Below are 25,314 nucleotides of genomic sequence, written 5' to 3' on the forward strand. Positions count from 1 at the left end.
TGGGGAGAACACCCGATCGTCTACCTCAGTCGCAAGCTGCTGCCTCAGAAAGTGGCTTATGCCACCATTGGAAAGTAGTGCCTCGCAATTGTGTGAGCACTCAAGAAGCTCCAGCCCTACCTGTATGGCAGGGCTTTCACAGTCATCACGGATCACAATCCACTGAGTTGTCGGGGGGAAACGGGAAATTGCTACGCAGTGAATATGGCAATGCTGATAGACTCTCCCGACAGGACATCCCCAGCGACCAACGTACCTCCAGAACTTCCAGGCTTGAGGAACCACCGGATGAGGTGGTCACCCCAGAGACTTAGTCTTAAGGGGAGAGGTGTGACAGGCAAGGGTAACCAGGCGTCACAATAAAGGTTAAACCCTCTGGTTGCCATTGGGTCCATGGCAGCTATCCAGCACTATAAGCCAGGGGCAGGTATATTTACATATAAAGTTAAAGTGACCCCTGCTTTTCCACTTTCCATGTTCCATTTACCCCAGACTCATGAAACTTGCTGTATGTAAATTTTAGGTGGGATATTTGGGTAAGATTGCAATTATTTTGTTTGCAGGAGTTCGGGGTCCGGAGCTACCGGTGGTACCTTCATTCTACCCGACGTGCAGGCACTATTTCCCAGTACGTGAGTAGAATTACACTGGGCTGTCCAGCGTCCCCCAGACTCCTGAGTTTCAAGCCCTGATATCCCAGTCCTAAGTCCCTTACAGTCATGAGTCTTCCCAATGTCCCCCATATATTAAAGTATGTTTTATGATGTTTGATAAATTTCTTATAAGGCTCTATGCAGCTTGCCCAGGCAACCAGTTAAGGTGCCAGCAAGTCTGCATAGGGTCTGTAGTTCAAAGGGAAGAGGATGTCCAGAGGTGTGAAAACATTTGGTGAGCGAGGAAAGGGTGAATGGCCATGTCCGGCTTTTCAAGCCTGCTGGGCATGCCTACTCCCCTGTCGTCAGCCGGGGTCAAGCCCCTCTTTCTATTGACTGACGGGGAGGAATTCCCACACTCTGCTAGGCTGCTCCTTCCCCCTCCGTTCTGGAGATAGCCCAGCAGAATATATGTAAGGTGCTGACCAAGAGAGCGAGCAAGTCCATTTCAGCCAACCAATGAGGTAAGTCGATGAAGCGGCAGGCTTTTCAAAGTTGCTTCGTTCGAAATAACAGAGCGACCGGCTTAGTTTGGAAGCCTGAAAAGTTTGCCTTGCAAAGACTAAGTCCTGTCTTTTGCGCCCAAGTTATCAAAATCAAATGGCGCAGTCGCGGCTACGAATTGAAGCTGAAAAGAAGAACAGGGGGTATATCCCGGTCAGGATAAGCTCATCCAAGCAGGCGCCCTGCACCTAGGATAGCCTAGCTTTTTCCCCCAGACTCCCAGTAGGTGTATTTTGAACTGTTCCTTGTGTATCTCTTCTTGTTGTACGTGGGTCTACCAAAATAAACGCAATTTGTTTTAACTATCTTGTTCTGCCTAATGAATGATCCCGGTAATCTATAAATGGTGTAAAAGTACCTGATCTCCTATAACAGAATCCATGACCAGTATATAGAGAAATACTTCTCCAAACACGCTCCCATGGTGCCAAACAACAAACGCCAGAGAAGGTGGATCACAGGAAAGAGAACCTCAAAATGACGGGTGACCACGAGGCAAGTACAATTGAAAACAATAAAACAAGAGCTGACCTACACCTACAAAACCAGGGGGTGGGTTATAAAACCAAAGCAAAAGCTGTGGTCAATGAGATCATAACTTTTAATAGGGTTGAATAAAATAAGGGGTAGCAACACATTGTTATAACAGTAAATAATGCCAAAAGTGGAAAATTAAGGAAACAACAGGCGAGTAAAAAAAAGTTAAAAACAGAGGAAATGATTGTAGCACTTAGGAATGGTTATCACTGTTGCTATAGAAATTAGCCGATTTGTGGTAATGTCATAGTTTACTAGTTTACTCCAGCACTCATATCTGATCCTCTAGCCTCCACTGTGATCCTTTATCATTGATCTATTATGTTAACGGTCACAGATCAGTAACCTCTATCCTGCATATCGCTAGTCACTTATTACTAACTGTATAGCAGTCATCCTGACATAGAGCCCCAACAGTGGTACCTATTCCTAAGTGCGAAAATCACTTCCTCTGTTTTAACTTTTTTGACTCACCTATTTTTTCTTTAATTTGATAATTTAGTCATTATTTACTGTTATAAGAATGTGTTGCTACCACTTATTTTAATTACCACAATTAAAAGTTATGTTCTAGTAGCTCAGGGTATGCACCACAAGCGCAATTCTGTATGGGGAATATGTGACCTCTATCATAGGTTTCTTTTACCCAAGCTGTACATATGGAAATAGGTAACATACATATATGAAGATTTCCAAACTATGTTGCTAATAATGTCAATTTCAAAGAATACAGATCTAGCAAGACTTGCCGTTCCCGTGACCGCAGGTAACCATGTGCAATTCCTGGCACGTCATTACATGTCGCACTCCTGTTATTGCGGCTGACCCGCGGCTGCCAAATGGTGTTGTGCGGCTACCTTAGTACTTTGCAGTAACAATAGGCCATGCTAGTGTGTCTTTAACGTTAATTCAATGTATTATATTCCGAGGCCATTGCAACTGTATAGTAATGCACTTTTTTTTTTACTATTCTGTGTAATGTAACCCATACCTTATTCCCATACACTCTTTTAATGCTTGTAAACTTCAGATAATAGACACTCAGTCCTTATAAATGATGACATACTGTATTTATTATGATAAATTAGAAAAACATGTATTTATGAAAATATTTATTGCTTTACACAATTACAGAAATAACAAAGACTTGGGAAAAACAATATAATCTTCTTTCACCAACATGCCCTGGCTGTCTCTTATACAGTTTCACCTGTAAAATAATAGAGAAATAGATGCATTAATGAAACACTGTGTTAAAAAAACAACGCTGCACATGCACACTATGTATACTGTTTGGAACGCATATGCATTCCATTGACTTTGTGTGCATGTGGCGTATCTGCCAACTGAATGGAATGCATATGCATTTCATTCAATTACTGTACATGTGCGCTCTATGCCTACTAGATGGAACGCATACCGTATGTGTTGCCTCTACTTAATGCACATGCGTGCAGGAGCTGCAACACAAGAGATGCAGAAAAGGCAGTTGTTACCTTAAATATCTTTAATTTAACTCAGAAAAACACCTACTGCTGAGGCGGGGACCTGAGTCCTCCTCCTATATACGTTACCACATCTGTGGGCTTAGGTCAGACATATGGAGTCAGAATATGGTGAGGTGTATAGCACAAAGGTATGTTAAAGGTAATTGTGTTCATAAACCCACAAAAAACATATGCTACTCAACTGGAGGATCTTTAAAATGTACATAGAATACAAAAGAACATAAACAAGCGCTGCACAAGCGTGTGTCATTGTCTCTTTCTATAATACCACCCGACCCTAAATATACGGACCTGTGTGAAAATGCCAGAACACTCTTGGAGCTCTGATATGGTCTAATTATGTAGTAGGCCTCTTCTCTGCAAATGCTTCGTAACCTTTACTGGCTTCCATTGAGGCTCCCCTCTGATGGTGCGTGTGCCTCCTACTGTTTGCTGATGGGTGTTCCTCTCGCACCCCACTCGCAGAGTAGAACTGCACTCCCTTCAGCCAGTGTTCACTGACCTTGTGCAGATTGCTGCCTGTTTGTTTACCGCTCTAGGATGCCACTTTCTTGCAGGTCAGTCTCAGTAGCATGGGGTGGGGGTTGTAGGTATAATTTCATCATCGTTGAATATGCAGTATTATACGTATGGGCTACCCAGCATCCTGTTATTTCTTAGAGACACATGGGGGGTACAAGAGGCTTCCTCCAGATGTTGTGGTCTCTCTTGCAACAGTCTATCCACAAGTGAATAGAGACCATCCATGCACCTCAAAATATGGTTCATACTCTATCACTAGGTCAATTTGTTTCCATTTTTGGTCCTCCTCAGTTATCTGTGCACAATCAGTGTCATGTCTGGCCACAGGTGTGCAAGATATACCAGCATCACAATTGTAAAAAATAAAAAAAATAAAAACTTGAGAATGCAATGCTATCCCTGAAGAAGCCAACAGTAAAACTTAGACTGGAGCTCTGTGCTTTGTGGAGCACACTGGGTTTGAATTGTGGGTAGGTAAACTGGGTCAGGAGTGGTTTTTAATTCATTCAACGTGGGTTGTACATGGTCTGGACTGTGGAGCGAGGGGGGGAGTAGAGTCTAGAGTGGGATGCGACAAATCCAATGTGGAATGAGCTGGGTCTGGAGTAGGCTGCAATGGGGTGAGTTGGGTCTTGAGTGGGATGCAATGAACTCGAGGTGGGGTTAGCTGAGTGCAATGTAGCTTTAGGTACCTGGTGTAGAACCAGCTTTACGGAGCTGCTCAATCACTAGGGTTCTCGCTTCTTCTTCTTCCGGATTAGAAGCTAGATTCATCCATCGTTAAAGTAAAAGATGTAGAAGAGCGATGCAGCATAAGAGTTATGATCTCAATCAGTCCTCTCTGTTTGTATGACACACCAATTTCTGTGTCACTTTACTGCACCGACACACTTTATTCGAGCAAATACCCGGTATGTACCTGGCAGATACCTGGAATGCGCCACTCCTCACCTCTGACAAGCCACGTTGCATTTGCCTTCCCAGCCTGGGTTCATGCCTGGCTGACGGGCGGCTGATCTGTTAAATGATAATGATTAGGATTTAATAGGCTGCAATGCTTCGCGTGTCTACCAGATGGCATAAATTCCTGAATTGTAATGCATTATATATTTATATACTGTGCAGTATTGCAGCCAGAGGGAATAAAATGCTTCAATCCCTGCTTGGAAAATACCTCAATGCACTCGGGCAGAAAACAGTCACAAACCTCAATACACCCGGGTATACCCGAATTCGTGGGACTAGCCGAGCTCGAATAAAGTGTGTCGCCAGTGTATATACAATGTGACAAACGCCTCTCTTTTGTAGCGCTGACGTCTGTCTGGGTTCTTCCCGACACAGTCTTCTAGGGTTAATTATACAACAAACAGGAACATGCAAAGTATTATGTTGCTTAACTCAGGCTTCTGCCTGCTTTATTTTCATCCAAGTAAGGTACTGCAGCTTTAACATGTGTAGGTTAGAGGCACTCAGTCATTTTCATTCAGCGGTTCACTTATATCAGTGTTATAGCATTTCACACAGTGTCACTTTTCAGAACCAAACCAAATCAAATAAACCAAATCCTATCCCATTCAGGGATCTAACTACACATCAGAATCAGCCTCTAACTGCTGCTGGGCCAACTAACCTGGTTCCCCAGTTTAAAAGAAGGCCCTCTCATTTAGGGTCACTAGATAAAGCATAGTCTTTTAGATACAGCAATAAAGATTTGTTTGTCTTATCTGTTCGTGGTGGGAACTCGGTCCCAAGTGTCCAGGCAAATCCTCTGGTACTGTGATACTTGAAGGGGCCATCCACACCGAACTGGATTCCGGGGAGCAGCGACACCCTCAGCCCCCAGGCTCTAAGGAGAGAGACTGAAAAGCAAACCTCTCTGCTCTAAATACCTGTGCTAGTGATTAGGAGAGCAGGTGAGGGAGAACTAGACACATTGTAATCTGTGGTCTGGATTTTCCACCCAGCAGCCTGAGTTAATGTGAAGCTGTGGAATGGATCATTTTTAACTATTCCTGCACTTTCTGACCTAAAACGGGGCAGAAAGCTGCCTAACATCTTTGGACTATGTCACAACAACCAATGTGGACTATTATGTTAAAGGTGTCAAAGGTTGGTCACTTTGGCTCTGACAACATTCATACTTACAATATAAGATTTTAATGTTGAGTAGAGCTCAGGTGGTGATTGGGTCTCAATTGAGACAAGGTGTCACACATAGGACTCTACCTTTACTGCTCCAGCACACTTATAATGGTATAAAACTTGCATTACAAAGCATCACTAAACATTCAATAATACTGTACATTGTGAATAGCAAGTGTGACCCCCGCCCCCAAAAAAAATTAATAAACTAGTATTAAAATAATGTACATGTACAACAAGGGATTCACAACTACTAGAATACAATGGTGTCTGCGGCAAGGGGGCAACCAGGTGACACTATGCTGCATTAGGTATTATGCTCAAGGGAACACAAAAGTTCATAGCATGGTCCGCCGAGTCAAAACCAAGTAAGTACACTACTGTTTACAAAGCACTGTGCTTGTGTACAGTATGCCTCTGTACCCTTTTTCATCATTTTCATTTTGTCTTTTCACAGTGAAGCAATTTGGCCAGTATATGAGATCAGCATGGAAAATAATGAACGGTCTGATACAGGGGTTAGAAATATTCTGCAGCACAAGTATGATATTCCAATGTCTGAGTTCACTGAGGTTTTTTTGTTTGCCTTCCTCTGGATCAATGTACTGTAAGTGCAAATATAGGATAAAGTATTTGTCATCTAAATTTAGCTTAGGTTGACCTTGATGGGTGTATGTCTTTTTCATCTACTATATAAGGACCACTAAAGTACTTTCTTCACCCAACTATATCAAAACATCTTTCTAATATGACAAATTACCCAAGACTACAGTATGTATTTCAAGATAATATTTACATATTTTCTCTTATAACTATCATAAAGCAGAAATTTATTTTGAGACCCGCAAGTTTGTTCATATCAGCCCTCATTCTGAATATTCAAAACATTAGGGTGTCACTATGTGTAGCCTGGTAAAATAAGTTGTATTAGTCAAAACATGAAAATCTTACAAAAAATAAATAAATTACTCTTGATCAACATATTGGAAAACATCAGGATTATTATTATTATTTCAACTATAACAAGCACATTTATTGATATTTAAGTAATTTGAAATTAGACAAACTGATCTAAAATCAGAACAGATGAAGAAATCAATTGCTTTGACTCAAAATGAAAGGGGGTGAGGGGGGAGACAATTTCAGTTCCTGCTCAAATGTCTAAGACAGTGACTTCAGTATTACTAGCAATCATCTATGGGACATTGAACTACACACATGCATTAATTGGATCTAGGCATGAGAAAAGGTTTGAAACGCAGGATCATGGAGGGAATCAAAAGAAATATATCTGCACAGAAAAAATAGCTCAAACTTAAGAATGTTATATATTTTCAAGGACAGGACAAAACGAAAAAAAAAAAATGAAAACCCTTGAAAAATTGATCCCCTCGTTACTTTATATAATAGGAGTAAATTGAATGCCCCATCACTTGCACTGAATGAGCATTTTGAAAGGTACAGTAAGGGGGCAACTACACTAATTAATTACAAAATGGTCAAGATGATCAATTGTGTCTGAGGCAGCGCTAAGATCAAGAATTATAGGGATGGAGTGAATATGATCCATTGTTATCACAGAGGAGGATTTTGTTAACGATTCAACAATAGCTGTCTTTGTGTTATATCTACTTCAAAAGCCAAACTGAGATTAGTTCAGTGTATTATAGGAGGAAATATAATGGAGAGGTGGCTAAAGGCCAAATTCTTCAAAACTGCATTGAGAAAATTATAGTAAAGAGTGGGTTCAGGATCCTCTCTATGCCTTTGAGCTCTACTGCCAACTTTTACTCACACCTGTTGTGGATCAGCGTCATGGACACGCCCAATGGCTTCTTATAAACTATCAACTTCCATTTCCATGTTGCCAGATCAATGTGTCTGTGACATTGTATCCAGCCTTGCTGGCTGATCCATCTAACCTCCTTGCTGCCTGACTATCTTCCTACCTGACTGTCTACGCTCCTGTTTCCACTTGCCCTGACCCCTGCCTGTTTAACTGTTATTTCTATGATTGACACTTCTTCCTCCTCGATCTGTCTTTTCCGCACACCCACTGCTGAAAATTCCCCCGTATTCTGTAGTATATTCTGCAAATTACTGATTTTCTTGACTTCATAAGCACCTGGATGACCATGGATGAGAAACCCTTTTGACTTCAGTTCCTCTCAACCTCCATGTCGTGAGAGACAACTGTCACGGTAGACCAGGTCTTACCAACAAATTAATACCGGGATTCTGGACTGAGCAGTACAAGGCGGGTAAAATAAATTGTAATTTATTTCCTTTTATGACAATCACACAATACTTCACAATTACAGTCAATATACACTTACTGGGATGGGGAAACGAAATAAAATGTCCACAGAACTAAACAAAGTCTGTGGACACCCGTGCAAGTGGGTGCGCGATGTGAGCCGTGCGACGGTCCTTGGCTAGGGGCGCAACTTGCCAGCCCTATACCTCCGCCAAACGTAATTATTTCGTAAAGTCCTTACAAGATTCGTTCAGGAATCCTAGCGCAAACAAATTCTGGAAGAGGGGTACGATCCTTTGTTACGATGTAGTTTACCCCTCACACTCCGGAACCGTTGACGCTGTAACTAGGACATTTCTTGGTTGATCTTAGGTCAATCTCCCTGGGACTGGGCTGTAGGCATCTTTATAGGGTTAAGGGTCCGATACGTAACACACACACCCAATCCTCTTGTGGGAACAACATTTCCCACCTATCCCCGACTTGCCAGGAGTTCAGAGAACGGGTAGAAGTTGCTTCCCGGTCTGCTAAGAGCATGCGTTAACCTCACACCTGGGCTGCTTAGCATACCGGGCCCAACCTCTTACCTGGCAACAGTAAGTCTGGGGTTTGGCTACCCAATGTGAAGCGCCCATACTTCACACCGGTATCTGATACTTGGGAATAATCCGGCTATGCTGACACCTAGGGTCTCTGAGGCTTTTCAACTCCGGGAGACACTCAAGACACTGGGGCACCATCTCAGCAAGGTGCCCTTTGAAGTACGGAGATGAAAAATCCCTCACCTTATTCCTCCATAACATATGGGCATGTTAATGGATTCATTGCTGGACCGGCAGGAAAGGGTTCCTGCCTTCACATTTAAAACACCATGGAAATACAGTATATTTATAAATGTATGTTCTTCATATGTAACAAATATAAAACTCATATGTATGTTCATGGTACATGTGTAACTAACTGTACTCCAAAAATTAGAGTGCTAGCTCTTTGCTAGCGCAAGTTATCCACTTAATTGAATGGGCTCTCTGATGTGGGTTGCGGTTTGACCTAAAATTGGTCTGGGTTACAAGCCGGCATACAATGTATCCATGCTGGCTCTTGATCGGTAACCGCAGACACACGCTATCAATTCAGCTTAAGTGGTTAACGAGTGGTTAACGAGACCGCTGGATACATTTTGACAATCAGACACTTCAGCCCAACCGCAAACCACTTATCCAATTGACTTTGCGGTTCAGACGTCTGCGGTTTGGAAAATGATCCCTATCTTCAAAGCTGCCACTTATTCACAGGCACGCTTCTTCAATCAGCGCTTGGCACAGTGCTAGAAGCTCCCCCTTGTGTCTCAAATACAGTTAGCACATTTTCATTAATTCATTTTAACTGCAGCTAGCTTCTTAGCTGCAAAACAGGGACAACAAAAAATAGTGTAGGGGAAAACATGATATTATGGGGACAATACATTTCAACCCCTTCAGTCCCAACAGGGATTAGTGTTAACCAGCCAGGCATAATACCTTTAATTATTGAAAAGAAAGGATTTTATCCAGTGCACAGCAACAGAGCAAGATCATGAGGAATGATAACTTTATTAAAGCTGCATTAAAAAACGGAGGGTGCAACCACTCCTACGCGTTTCGTGCAAACGCACTTTATCAAGGAGACCTAGCACTTGAGCACCAATCCACCTTTTTCTTACATTTCATACCTTTATTATTGGCCTGGTTAACTCTCTCCTGCCACACCTCCCCCAACTCAAAGTGCAGGCTCTGCCCCAACCACCTCGTCTGCTGGTTGAGCTGGCCTGGCAGCTCTTGAGGTTGTCAGGTCACAGGGATTGTCCTGCCGGGAAAGGCCATTGGCATTGCCATGCTCACTGCCCTTCTTATGCTGGATGGTGAAGTCAAATTCTTGCAAAGGAAGACTCTAGCGCAGTAACTTGGCATTTTCCCCGGACACCCTTTGAAGCCAACTTAACGGGTTGTGGTCTGTGATCACAGCGAATGGCCGACCGTAGAGATAGGGCTGAAGTTTTCTCAGAGCCCACACGATCGCCAGACACTCTTTCTCAATGGTCAGATAAGCCACCTCTCTGGCAGCAACTTGCGGCTCAGATACACCCCTGGAAGTTCACTGCCCATCTCCCCCACTTGGCTGAGCACAGCGCCGATGCCATAGTCCGAGGCATCGGTCTGCACCAAAAACTTTTTGGAGTAGTCTGGTGCAGCTAGGATAGGGGCACTGGCTTGTGCAGTTTTGAGTGCCTGGAAGGAAGCTTCACAGGCGGGAGCCAAGACTACCAGCACAGACAGTCACTTCTGGGTCAAGTCAGTCAGGGGTTTTGCTACGGCGCTGTACTGAGGGACAAACTTTCTATAGTAGCCTGCGGTGCCTAGGAAAGCCATAACCTGCTTCTTGGTCTTGGGAACGGGCCACTGCCCTATTGCTACCACCTTGGCTGGCTCTGATTTGATGTGCCCGCCACCCACCCTATGCCCTAGGTATAATACTTCTGCCATCCCTACTAAGTACTTGGTGGGTTTCAAGGTGAGTCCCGCTTCCCTAATTCTGGCTAGCACTGCAGCTACATGAACTAAGTGTGTGTCCCATGAATTGCTAAACACTGCCCAGTAACCGATTGACCAGGCATTGGAAGGTAGCTGGTGCATTCTTCATCCCGAACGGCATCACTAGGAATTCATAGAGGCCACTCGGGGTAAGGAATGCCAACTTCTCCCTAGCCTCCTGAGTCAAGGGGATCTGCCAATAACCTTTACTGAGATCCATTGTGGTCAGATACTTTGCCCCCGCAAGTTCATCCAGCTACTCGTCCATGCGGGGCATGGAATAAGCATCCAACACCGTCCCTAAGTTGAGCTGTCAGTAGTCTACACAGAACCGGGTGGTCCCATCCTTCTTAGATACCAGGACTACCGGACAAGCAAAAGGGCTCTGGGACATTACAATTACCCCTAGGGCCAGCATCTCCTCTACCTCCTTCTCTATACTGCCCTAAATCTCTGCGGATACCCGATAGGCATGCTTATGCAGAGGGCGCAGATCACCCGTGAGCACGGGGTGGTCCTGCCCGGCTTATCTGTGAACAGAGCCCTATACTGCTCTAGCTTAGCTCTGGCTTCTGCTATCTGCCTGGCACTCAGCTGAGATCCTATCTCAACCTGCTCTACAGTACCCTTCTGCCTAGCCTCCCCTAAGAGATCTGGCAGAGCGTTGCCCGCCGGATCTCCCATCGGTGGGCTACAAATGGCCAGCACCAATGCCACACTCGGGGCTACATACTCCTTGAGCATATTAATGTGATAAGTCTTATTCCTCTATGCCTCAGCATCTACCTGCACAACATAGTTGCACTCATCTTTCGGAGTACCGGATACGGTCCCGACCAGGCAGTCATCAATTTGTTCTCCCGAGTAGGTTTGAGAACAAGAACTTACTGTCCTGGGATGAACTCTCTGATACGGGCATTCTGATCATACCACGTCTTCTGCTTGGTCTGAGCAGTCCTAAGGTTGTCCTGTGCCAACCCCATGAGCATCTCTAACCGGTCTCTGAGATCTACCACATACTGAAGCACAGAAGCATCAGTATTGGTAGTCTCCCCTTCCCATCCCTCCCAGAATAGGTCTAGAGGTCCCTGTACCCTGCGGCCATTTAGTAGCTCAAAGGGAGAAAAGCCTGTAGATTCTTGCGGTACCTCTCGGTACGCAAACAGCAAGTACTGCAGTTGAATCTCCCAGTCCTTTCCCTCTGCCTCTATAAAGGTCCAAAGCATTTGCTTCAGCGTAGCGTTGAACCTCTCACACAGTCCATTGGTTTGGGGGTGGTAAGGAGTCGTGCGCTGGTGCTTCACCCCGCACGCATCCCAGAGACACTAACAATTCACTCATGAATTGTGACCCTTGATCGGTTAGGATCTCGCTAGGGAATCCTACCCTAGTGAAGATGGTTAACAATGCCTTCGCTACTGCTCTCGCATCAATGGTGGCAAGCACTACCGCCTCAGGGTACCGGGTGGCAAAGTCCACCACCGTGAGGATATAGCGCTTCCCGGACCAGCTGGGAATCATGAGGGGTCCCACAAGGTCCATGGATACTCTCTGGAAGGGTTCTCCTATTACCGGTAACGGGATCATGGGTGCCTTCGCACGATCGCCCACCTTACCCACTCGCTGGCAGGCATCACAGAACCAGCACAAATCTGCCACCGCCCTGGATGCCCCCGGCCAGTAGTAATGCTGCAACAGCCGGGCTCTCGTCCGAGTTACCCCCTGATGCCACGTTAGTGGAATGGAGTGGGCTACCCACAACAACTGCTGCCCATACTCCGTGGGTACCACTGTCGTTTACTGGTCCAGACCTCATCTAACCCCATGGTCCCATGCTCTCTATACAGGAGCCCGCGGTGCCACAAGAAGTAATCAGACCCATCACCTGGCTTAGACTTGGATGCCCAAAGTCTCATGCCCTCCAAGCTGGGGTCTGATCGCACAGCTTCCCTAAACTGGGTACCTAACTCTGGCCATCCGCTTGTCAAGGCTAAGTCGGGGGGACCGGGGAAAGGTAAAGGGAACAGTAAGTCAGTGTCAGTGTGCGACTCAGTCTGGCTTACCTGTCTGGTCTCCGCAGAGACCCTGGGAGCGGTAGGTCCCAAATGTAGGGGGACAGGGGTTGATTCCGCTGTGATCTTGGCTGACTGGCTCCTGGTGATCGCTGCAACATGGGCCAGCTCGGCTGTAAACACGCAGGTAACATGCCCCAGGTCATTGCCAAGTAGGACCTCCGCATCTAACCAGGGCAATACCCCCACCTCCCTCATGCCACGTCCGGCACCCCAATCCGGGCAACCAGGAGTGACTGCGGTTTTCCATCTGGCATGGTCACTTGCATCCCGGTGCCTGGGAGCAAGTCCTCTGGCCGCACCATATCAGGGCGTACCAGGGTCACCCGATGGTCACCCTCCGCAGATGCTTCTGCCAGACATCGTTGGGCTGCATCCCGACTGGTGCAACTTGATGTCCTCTGATCTCCGCTGCTGGTTCCGAGGTGGCAAGTGCAGGTTCTCCCATGGACGTCCCTCTGCGGGTTGATTCCACGGTTGTGCATGGCTCCTCTGTGTGTGCCAGTCACACACGGGCGACCAGCCTCGCAGCTTGTGATCGTTGCCCCTGATGGGGTGTCAAGGTAGCTAGTGATAGGTTATAATATACACTAAATATCTGGGTTGAATTGAACACGACTTAGATATAATAAATATAGTTTATTCCTTAGATAGGTGAACACACCAGATGATACAAATAACAGACAAGATATAGAACTTACTTAGGGGTTGGACAATGAAGCAATCATTGCAATGAAGCAATCACAGGATTGGCAATTCATTCAGCAATACAGGATACAAATGAAGACATCACGAAAGACATTGGGTATAATCCCCTATTAACTTTAATGCAGGATTCTCCGCTATAAGCTAAAAGAAATCACTGCATTTCACTCTTCCATTAAAATCAATGGGCTCCGCTGCTATAGGCTTTCAATGGAGCAACTCCGCCATTGACGTCACTGGGGAAATCACAATTTTCACATTTGCCCATACTCCGTCTGGTTGATCGGAGAGGGCTGGAAATTGCCATGCAGTCATGCTGGAGCAGTGACTACATCTTTGCCAAATCCCAACCCTCGGGTCTCCACGGAACCGTAGTTATGGGTTTTCAGTTTACCTTGTTTCACACTTAGTGTTTGAAAGCCATGCGGCTTTCTCCGCCATTACGGTCAATGGTAGGACCCTCCTGGCCGGCGTGACCCTTTCTCATCGCCATTACTTGTTGGACCCTGTTGGGGTCAAGTGCGGGGGTTCCTAACATCTAGGGGCAAAAGGAATTTTATTTCTAGGTGCCCTAGAACAGAAGTTCCCACGCCAATTGGCTGTGAACTTGACTGAGTCCCTAGTTCCCATGCCAATGGCGCGATCAAAGCTCTTTTGTGACAATGTTTCCGCTCTTGCGGTTTTGCGGTCTGGCTGGCTGCCAGCTCGTCTCCGGAGGTCGGTTTCCAGGAATCCCCATTGAACTGCATTACTCCATTCACTTTCAATGGGGAACCGCCGCTCCTCCTCTCGAGCGCCACCTGCAGGTCTTCTACAATAACGGGCCCAAATCGCCGTAATCTCCATAGGGGTTACATGGGCTGTAATGGCGACCTATGGAGAGACTGCAAAATGGAGCCTGCAAAGGCGGGAAAAGGGACAAAGGGCCATAAACACAAAATTAACGTTAACCCTTTCCCTCCCGCATTGATCCCAGTGTATGCGTTGGTGCAGACACTGGAATGGGAACAATACATATTCACAGTGGGATACACAGTTGGTGCTGAAGCAGGGGCATAACTACAGTACTGGACATCATTCCAGTTAACCCCTCGCCTCCCAGGTGAGAGCAGGGGGTGGCCAAATGGGGTGTAACCCCTTTAATACCGGGCCAAACCCCCTCTCCCATGACATGGGGTCCCCCGGACCAGTCCCGGTCCAGACAGTCTGGCCTGAGGTGACCGACCTTATTGCAGGAAAAACACCGCCTCTCATGTCTAAACTCTGCAGCTTTGGGTGAGTTGCCTTTTGCTGCAGGCTTGTGGGTCCACTGAGGGGTGGTTTTGGCTCCCTTGGCCAGGCTGGCCGCATCTTTGGAAGCCACTTTCTTGTTCATAAAAGCCCTGCTGGCCACATACTCATCCGCCATCCTCGCAGCATCTACTTGGGTTTTTGGTTTGTGGTCAAAGACCCATGCCCTCACGTCCGAGGGAAACTGCTGCAGCAGTTGCACTTGGAAGATTAAGTCCAGTAGGTTATGGAACTTGGAAACCCCATAACCCTCCACCCACTGGGTCCCATTCAATGCCATGCAGGCACCATAATTCACATAGGATCCGGGGGTATCTTTCCCCAGTCCGGAACTTGCCCCGGTATGCTTCTGGGGTGAGGGCGTACTGGGTGAGCAACATACATTTCACATGACCGTAGTCATCGGCATCCACGGCATCCAGTTCGTTTGGCCAGACCGGACAACAATGGACGCAATCGCAACACTGCGTCTCAAAGTCATTCAAGAAGGCGTCTATCTCGTCCGTGCCATCCACAAACTTGCTGAAGCTGTGATGGTCCACCCGGGGAATATCCTGTTCCCCGTTGACAAGGTGGAAGTGGGGGGCTTTTCCATGCACTGCGGCCAGCATCTGTATACGCTCCGCTGCTGTAGCCCTTTCTCCCAATGCGGCCAAGAGAGCTGTGAGCCAAGGGGCGGCAAGTCCGGCAGCCGCAGCGACTACCTCCTCCGCACCCACTGGCGCCAAGCCACCAATATCCAGGTGGTCACTTGCTCCCTCCCCATGTCCTTGCAGCTCCAGAGCTGGATTGACCTCCTGCACTGCGATCTGATTGGTGTCCACTGCCACTGCAGCTAAGGGGCCATGCCCCTCCATTGGAGCCATTCTGACTTCATGACTCTCCAAGTCCTCCTCCAGTTGCACCTTTGACCGACCGTCCGTCGATAGTCCATAGCAGATGCTTCTGCCAGACATCGTTGGGCTGCATCCCGACTGGTGCAACTTGTTGTCCTCTGATCTCCGCTGCTGGTTCCGAGGTGGCAAGTGCAGGTTCTCCCATGGACGTCCCTCTGCGGGTTGATTCCACGGTTGTGCATGGCTCCTCTGTGTGTGCCAGTCGCACACGGGCGACCAGCCTCGCAGCTTGTGATCGTTGCCCCTGATGGGGTGTCACGGTAGCTAGTGATAGGTTATAATATACACCAAATATCTGGGTTGAATTGAACACGACTTAGATATAATAAATATAGTTTATTCCTTAGATAGGTGAACACACCAGATGATACAAATAACAGACAAGAAATAGCACTTACTTTGGGGTTGGACAATGAAGCAATCAGGTACAGGATTGGCAATTCATTCAGCAATACAGGATACAAATGAAGACATCACGAAAGACATTGGGTATAATCCCCTATTAACTTTAATGCAGGATTCTCCGCTATAAGCTAAAAGAAATCACTGCATTTCACTCTTCCATTAAAATCAATGGGCTCCGCCGCTATAGGCTTTCAATGGAGCAACTCCGCCATTGACGTCACTGGGGAAATCACAATTTTCACATTTGCCCATACTCCGTCTGGTTGATCGGAGAGGGCTGGAAATTGCCATGCAGTGACTACATCTTTTCCAAATCCCAACCCTCGGGTCTCCACGGAACCGGAGTTATGGGTTTTCAGTTTACCTTGTTTCACACTTAGTGTTTGAAAGCCACCCGGCTTTCTCCGCCATTACGGTCAATGGTAGGACCCTCCTGGCCGGCGTCACCCTTTCTCGTCGCCATTACTTGTTGGACCCTGTTGGGGTCAAGTGCAGGGGTTCCTAACATCTAGGGGCAAAAGGAATATTTTTTCTAGGTGCCCTAGAACAGAAGTTCCCACGCCAATTGGCCGTGAACTTGACCGAGGCCCTAGTTCCCATGCCAATGGCGCGATCAAAGCTTTTTTGTGACAATGTTTCCGCTCTTGCGGTTTTGCGGTCTGGCTGGCTGCCAGCTCGTCTCCGGAGGTAGGTTTCCAGGAATCCCCATTGAACTGCATTACTCCATTCACTTTCAATGGGGAACCGCCGCTCCTCCTCTAGAGCGCCACCTGCAGGTCTTCTACGATAACGGGCCCAAATCGCCGTAATCTCCATATGGGGTTACATGGGCTGTAATGGCGACCTATGGAGAGACTGCAAAATGGAGCCTGCAAAGGCGGGAAAAGGAACAAAGGGCCATAAACACAAAATTAACGTTAACCCTTTCCCTCCCGCATAGATCCCAGTGTATGCGTTGGTGCAGACACTGGAATGGGAACAATACATATTCACAGGGGGATACACAGTTGGTGCTGAAGCAGAGGCATAACTACAGTACTGGACATCATTCCAGTTAACCCCTCGCCTCCCAGGTGAGAGCAGGGGGTGGCCAAATGGGGTGTAACCCCTTTAATACCGGGCCAAACCCCCTCTCCCATGACATGGGGTCCCCCGGACCAGTCCCGGTCCAGACAGTCTGGCCTGAGGTGACCGACCTTATTGCAGGAAAAACACCGCCTCTCATGTCTAAACTCTGCAGCTTTGGGTGAGTTGCCTTTTGCTGCAGGCTTATGGGTCCACTGAGGGGTGGTTTTGGCTCCCTTGGCAAGGCTGGCCGCATCTTTGGAAGCCACTTTCTTGTTCATAAATGCCCTGCTGGCCACATACTCATCCGCCATCCTCGCAGCATCTACTTGTGTTTTTGGTTTGTGGTCAAAGACCCATGCCCTCACGTCCGAGGGAAACTGCTGCAGCAGTTGCACTTGGAAGATTAAGTCCAGTAGGTTATGGAACTTGGAAACCCCATAAATCTCCACCCACTGGGTCCCATTCAATGCCATGCAGGCACCATAATTCACATAGGATCCGGGGGTATCTTTCCCCAGTCCGGAACTTGCCCCGGTATGCTTCTGGGGTGAGGGCGTACTGGGTGAGCAACATACATTTCACATGACCGTAGTCATCGGCATCCACGGCATCCAGTTCATTTGGCCATACCGGACAACAATGGACACAATCGCAACACTGCATCTCAAAGTCATTCAAGAAGGCGTCTATCTCATCCGTGCCATCCACAAACTTGCTGAAGCTGTGATGGTCCACCCGGGGAATATCCTGTTCCCCGTTGACAAGGTGGGAGTGGGGGGCTTTTCCATGCACTGCGGCCAGCATCTGTATATGCTCCGCTGCTGTAGCCCTTTCTCCCAATGCGGCCAAGAGAGCTGTGAGCCAAGGGGCGGCAAGTCCGGCAGCCGCAGCGACTACCTCCTCCGCACCCCCTGGCGCCAAGCCACCAATATCCAGGTGGTCACTTGCTCCCTCCCCATGTCCTTGCAGCTCCAGAGCTGGATTGACCTCCTGCACTGCGAGCTGATTGGTGTCCACTGCCACTGCAGCTAAGGGGCCATGCCCCTCCATTGGAGCCATTCTGACTTCATGACTCTCCAAGTCCTCCTCCAGTTGCACCTTTGACCGACCGTCCGTCGATAGTCCATAGCTTGTGCAACGGTCCACGATCCGATCTCGGTCCCAAGATTGGAACCGTCCTGAGCAGTGACTCATGTTGTGGCCGAAAGCACAGGGGTATGGGCAAAGGGAAAGGTGTACTATCTCGTGCTCTTGTGAAGTGTGTGTAAGTTACCACTTGTCTGGGGAGCTCGCAATCCACGAGTTTCCCCAATATGTTATAGAATCCCGCAGGAGACTATACCATAGGCTCAATCGGCATCCCACCTCTGCCACCAGTAAATAAGCCTGTCACGGTAGACCAGGTCTCAACACATTAATACCGGGATTCTGGACTGAGCAGTACAAGGAGGGTAAAATAAATTCTAAGTTATTTCCTTTTATGACAAACACACAATACTTCACAATTACACTTAATAAACACATACTGGGATTGTGAAACTAAATAACATGTCCATTGAATGAATGACTTCAGTACAAAGTCTCTGAACACCCCTGCATGCATGGAAGTGGGTGCGCGATTTGAGCCGTGCGACAGTCCATTGCTAGGGGAGCAACTTGCCACCCCTATATCTCCGCCGAAAGGAATAATTTCCTAAAGTCCTTACAGGATTCGTTCAGGAATCCTTGGCTCAAACGAATTCTGGAAGACGGGCACGATCCTTGGTTACGATGTAGTTAACCCCTCACACTCCAGAACCACTGAAACTTGGACGTTTCCCAACACTGCTCACAATTTTAAATTTGTCCCAGTATCCGATGAAATTACACAAGCGCTCCTCAAACTAAAACTAAGCAGCCAGTGAGGACCTGGCCTTACAATCTAAGTTCCTAAGACTTGGTGCCCCAGCAATTGTCAAAGCAATTGCTTCCATAATCAACTCTATTCTGTCTGCAGGCCATATCCCTAAGGCCCATTCTATAGTGCCGGGCGCGGAATTTTAGTTGGCTGACGGTAGTCAGCATTTTTCTATAAATGGTGTCGCGCGTGCACGGCAAGGAGAGTAGAACCGGCCGACAGGGGGAAAAAAAAGAAAGAAATCGTGCCACTACCGCCGCTGAGAATGTAAGTATGAGTGTATATGAGTGTGTGTGTGTGTATATATATATATATATATATATATATATAATGTGTGTGCGTGTGTGCGTGTGTGCGTGTGTGCGTGCGTGTGTGCGTGTACAACGTATTAAAAAAATTATTTCATGTTTTATTTATTTTAAAGCGCGCGCGCACACACACACACACACACACACACAAAACGTGTGCGGCACGTGCACGCGCCTTCGCACAGGCACGGCCGCACACACTATATAACAGCCCTAAGACCTGGAAAACTGCCAGAGTTGTCCCAATCTTAAAAAGTGGGGACAAAAACACTGTCTCAAACTACAGGCCAATCTTTCTTCTCCCAATACTATCCAGCGTCATGGAAAAATGCGTCCACTCCCAATTAAGCGATTACTATACCAAGACAAATTTCCCAAACCAATTCCAACCTGGCTTACATCTCAAAGACTCCACAGTAACTACCCTGCTAAAAGTTTGCAATGAAATCCAGTGTGGAATGGAATTGGGACAACTCACTGGTGCAATATTGCTAGATTTTGCTAAGGCTTTTGATATTGTTGATCACGTTATCTTGCTTAACAAACTCCAGTGCTCTGATCTCAACATGTGTCTATCTCAGGCTCTAACTCCAACCCTTTGGATATCACATATGGTGTCCCGCAAGGCTCTGTTCCTGGGCCCCTACTCTTCTCAGTGTTCATCAATGATCTTCCTACAGCTTGTATGGGAGCTTCAATACACATGTATGCAGATGACACAATCTTATATGCACACAGCCTTAGCCTCCCCGACCTTGAACACTTACTTCAATCTGACTTTTTGAGACTTGAAAATTGGATTTCCCAAAACAAACTGTTTTTAAACATTGACCAGACTGCAACAATGCTATTTGGGACCAAGGCTAAATTTTTAAAGCCTCCAAAGAATGAGCTCCAGATCAGAACCAACGCTAATACCACCCTAACTCCTGTTACTAGTTTTAAATACTTGGGCATATGGTTTGACTCCCATTTAACATTTGGGATGCACATTGATATGATACCCTGACATCCAAAACCTATGCCAAACTAGGTGTACTTTACAGGAACAAATCCTCCCTGTCTGCTAGTCAGAAAGCGTATCGCACAGCAGATGTTAATGCCAATTATCGACTATGGGGACATAGTATACGGCTCGGCACCCCAAACCCACCTTAGCAAACTTGATACCCTCTACAATTCAATATGCCGTTTGTTCTCCAGTGCAACTACAACACACATCACTGTGAAAAGATCAAAGAACTAGATTGGTCATCACTTGAGTCTAGGCGCAAAGTTAATCTTTTCTTTCTTGCCTTCAAATACTTTCTGGGCAAGCTACTCGTCTATCTGAACAAGTTCCTCACCATATGCAGCACTTATCATCTGAGATCTGACTCCAACAGACTGTTCATGGTCCCACGGTTCAACAAAGTATCCGGCCGCTCCTCCTCTTACCGTGCACCGCAAAACTGGAACAATCTACCGGAGACTCTCACAGCCACCACCAGTCTAAGTTCTTTCAAAACTAAAGCAGTCTCACATTTTAATCTGGTCTGTAACTGTTACATACGCCTAAAAAATATATAATTTTTATCTGTGCATGCAATGTCTTGTATATAATGTATACCCTGTTCACTTATATAACTGTATCCATGTATTATTTGTCATCTTAACTCTATGCACAGGACATACTTGAAAACAAGAGGTAACTCTCAATGTATTACTTCCTGGTAAAACATTTTATAAATAAATAAAATAACATTCCAAGACTGTGCCAGGAATACACAACCTGGTAGGACAGAATATGTCGACTGCCAATTCCACATGACTGCCACCCCTCATTATTAGAAAGTAATTTCTTTACTTGACTCTCTTTAGGCATGGGTTGCCCCTAACCAAGCGGCTATGAATCCCTGTCTTCCAAGTAAGGCCTGGGACCCGCTGTGCTCGTTGGCGCGGGCGGCAATGTAGCGAGTTCCCCACCAGCAGGGGAATCCTCGCAAGCCGGTCCCGGTCCCCACTGGCTGCACAGCTGACTACACGCTGTGGCGCGTCAGCCGCTAGGAGACACAAGAGAATGGTGTTTCCTAGCGTTGACGCGTCACGTGGTGTGGCTGTGAGCCAATGGGGAGGGGAGGCTGCGGGAGGAGGGGAGGCTGCGGGAGGAGGGGAGGCTGCGGGAGGAGGGGAGGCTGCGGGAGGAGGAGAGGCTTCGGGGAGCGGGGAGGAGTGTGGAGTGAAAGCAGCGTGAGTGCCTGTCTGTGTGTGTGTCTGAGTGCGTGAGTGCCTGCCTGTGTGTGTGTATGTGTGTGTGTGTCTGTGTCTGTGTGTGTGTGTGCCTGTGTGTGTGTGTGTGTGTGTGTGTGTGTGTGTGTGTGTGTGTGTGTGTGTGTGTGTGTGTGTGTGTGTGTGTGTGTGTGTATGTATGAGTGCCTGCGTGTGTGTGTGTTTTTTTTACTTACCTGCAGCCCGTGGCAGCCCGTGGAGGGAGGGGGGGGAAGAGTAGCGGGTCCCTCCGCTCAAGCCACGCCCCCCCTCCCTGTCAATCCTCCCACTCCCGCCCACCTCCCGCTCCCGCCCACCTCCCGCTCCGGCCCCTCACGTCATGGCCGCGCCCCCTCACGTCATGGCCGCGCCCCCCCCCCGACCCGTTTGGCCACGCCCCCCCCCCGCTCCGAGAAAAGTATCCTGTAGACCGCAGATCGCGGTACAGCGAGTTGCACGCGCCGCCGGCAAGCAAGCCAGCCGTGCGGACGCGTGCAACGGGACCTTAGCCTAAGAGGTCATTTCCACAATCACTATGAAACTTTAGGTGGCGGCTAGTAACAACTGTTGTACAAGTAGACGAGATAATGTCAGGGGTAGAGGTTTCAAGCACAGCACTGTTGATAGTGCAGAGTTCATTGAGACTCCTTCACAATCTTCCTAGACATTTTGGTAAACAAATGTATTACAATAGCCTAGGGAAGGTTACAATGGGAGCAAAGATCAGAGAGCAACCATCCTTTCTATAAGGAATATAAATTGTGTAACTAACTCTATTGAGCAACCTTATCTTTTTTTCCTTGATCTTTTTCTCTATCAAGCCAAACAATAGCTGCCAAAACCTTTGCACACAACCTCCCCCCCCTCCCCTTAATAAAATAAAAATAAAGTACTGGGTCTGTTGAAACTGAATGTTGTACAGAGATATTAAAGCCATCGCATTTCTAGAATGATCAATAAGGATATATTTACATGAACTGGCAATTTATTAAAGATAAAATGCTCAAAAATGTAATCCAGTATTGTTTATTTCAAGCTGTAATTGTGGTATGGTTCTCAAAATGTTTTTAAAATAATTTAGCAATATAATGGCCTTCCTTAAAACAATCTTGCGCAAAGCTAACATTTGACACTCTTGGTATTTTTTAAACACCTGTAACGGGTATTCCACCCCACCCAATCACAGATATAGTGTGGGTGCGGGGAACTTAGTGTTACCAGGTGTGGTGCTTTACCTGTTAGGCTCACAGGAGGGCTGAGCTTCCGCCATGGGGAACCTGCTGTCGGACGGTGTCCGGACTCATCTGCTCCTCTGTATCACCACTGGGGTGGTTCGCCGGTAGGTGCATCGCCACCGATGGGACGTCAACCTCTTCCTCTGAGACTATCACGATCGGATCCTCCGCAAGGGAGTCACTGGTTTCTTCTGCGATACAACCAGTGGGTATTGGTACGAGACGGGCCCGCTCCGGTACCTCCACTGCGGTCGCGCTCTTCTCCGCCAATGGTTCTCTCGGCTCCGTAGTTGGCTGGGCCTTGGTTCTTCCCACTTGGTTGCAACGGGGAACTAGGGCAGCCTTGTCTTTCATCTACGCCACCTCCATGGTAGAGGTAGAGAGGATAACGGCATCTTCCTCGGTGGGTTCTGTAGGCGGGGGTATAATAGGCTTCAAGAACCAGGCACCGCAACAGTCACATTGGGGCTCCCACGCCAGTGCGCCTCTAGAACAGTCACAGGTGGGGCTAAAACACTGTATACCCAGTTCTCCACCCACCTCGGTTGTCTTGAAGTCTAGCGGTAACTGAGACAGGACGGCTCCCTGGACATAGGCTTCTTGCAGGCAGGGGCACATTAATGCAAGGGCATCTACTCCTGGCGCGCGCCAGGGCACATACACATTAGGGTGTACCCCATGACAGTCCATCTCACCTCGGAGGAAGGATAATCCATTTTTGCAACAGTGCCCTCCTCCTCCTGGTGAACAGAAGTGGCTGATGGCTGCTCAAAACACTCTCTCCCCCTGGTGGACTCTAGAGGTAGGGGCGCTTTCTATCAAGGAGTGGTTCGGGCTCCGCACTGCGTAACTCATTCGACGGGGATGGGGCTTAGGTTTTCCCGACGATCCCGGACAGTTTTCTGCAAGGTCATTCTGCACCTTGAGCGCGGTACCACGTGCACGCTTCCCACCTGGGGAAAGTTGCCATGGCGCAGGGTCAGAGTATACTAAAGGGTAGCCCTCAGGGGGGCACCCTGGCATAAACAACGCGGACAGTGCCTCTGACAGGCATATATCCCACGTGTGTGTCACCACAAAAAGCATCGAGCTCCCTGGGGACATGGGGTCTTCATCTACATCTATAATAAGGGCGTACTGCCACCCAGGGATTTTATGCAAATGATCACAGACCTCCTTATCTGATATATTGGCGGGAAGGCCTTCTACGGCCACCACACGGCGGGGGTTAACTTTTATCCTCAAGGCCCAGGCGAGGAACCTCGTGTCCAGATTTTACAGACATGGTGGACAATTTTTCGGAAGCCTGTGTGTCAGGATAGATCATGAGACAGTCCTCTGCGGAGGGCTCGGGTAGGGTTAATACATGGGGAACAGTCTCTAAGCATATGTCACGAATGGTGACCAGGAGATAGGTAACCCCCCGGCCGTCAGCATCCAGTTTATAGTCCACCACCCGAGCGGTGGTCAACCCCGGGCAATTTCTTACTTGTGTGCGCACTGTGGATAAGTCTGTGTCATTTGCTACTCCCGCCACTGCAACCGCGCGCCTTGGGGATACTTGTCGCGCTAATGCCCAGTCATTGACGTCTTGCTTTGACGGCACAGACATGATGGCGTCTAAATCGAACAATTTGATAAAAAAATGGAACAGGGCACCCCAGGTCTATCTCAGCAGCGCCTCCAATTGTAATACAATATATAAACAGATATAGTGTGGGTGCGGGGAACTTAGTGTTACCAGGTGTGGTGCTTTACCTGTTAGGCTCACAGGAGGGCTGAGCTTCCGCCATGGGGAACCTGGGGCAATTATATTAGGAGTAACCCTGTACTCGGTGCAGCGCCTCCACCTGCGATGGTTCCCGGCAGAGCGGGAATTGGTCCTCGCAGGACACATACAAATAACCAGCACACCGTATGTGAACAATCAATGACTTTACTTGCAGCAACCATAAGCAGATGCACGTATATCAACAGGTGTCCCTCCCTAGAGGAGACACTAACAACCGCGTCGCACAGGACGCTACCTTCCCTCACGAACCCCACTGAATGATCCCACCCAGTGTCCAGTAACCCCACACAGTATTACCCCACCCTTAAAGTGAGATGTGTATGTGTGACTGCGCAGCCACTATGTCCCGTGTGAATATGAGAGGACTCGTTGGTGCACTTGTGGATTACCTGCTGGACACTCCGGTGCCCGGGCCTGCCAAGGAACTTCACAAAGGATCCGAAGACTGATGTCGGCTGAATGCAGGAGCTACCCTCCGGGGCGATCCCACCCGGATGGCTACTGCAACGACAGCTAAGGTCTGAGCCCAAACCTCTGGACGGACGCGCAGCTTCTGCTGTGTCCCTAACTGGCTCTAGAAAGTAAGTGGCAGGGTCCCTAACCTGAGGGCTGTCCCTGACACAACTCACTCTACTGGGTGGCTCAGGGCTATCTCGGGCCTTGGGGGCTGCTGGCCTAGTGCCGGGAGTCACTGACTCCTGCACCC

Source organism: Ascaphus truei, chromosome 2 (assembly GCF_040206685.1).
Source record: "Ascaphus truei isolate aAscTru1 chromosome 2, aAscTru1.hap1, whole genome shotgun sequence".
In the NCBI taxonomy this organism is placed as follows: Eukaryota; Metazoa; Chordata; class Amphibia; order Anura; family Ascaphidae; genus Ascaphus; species Ascaphus truei.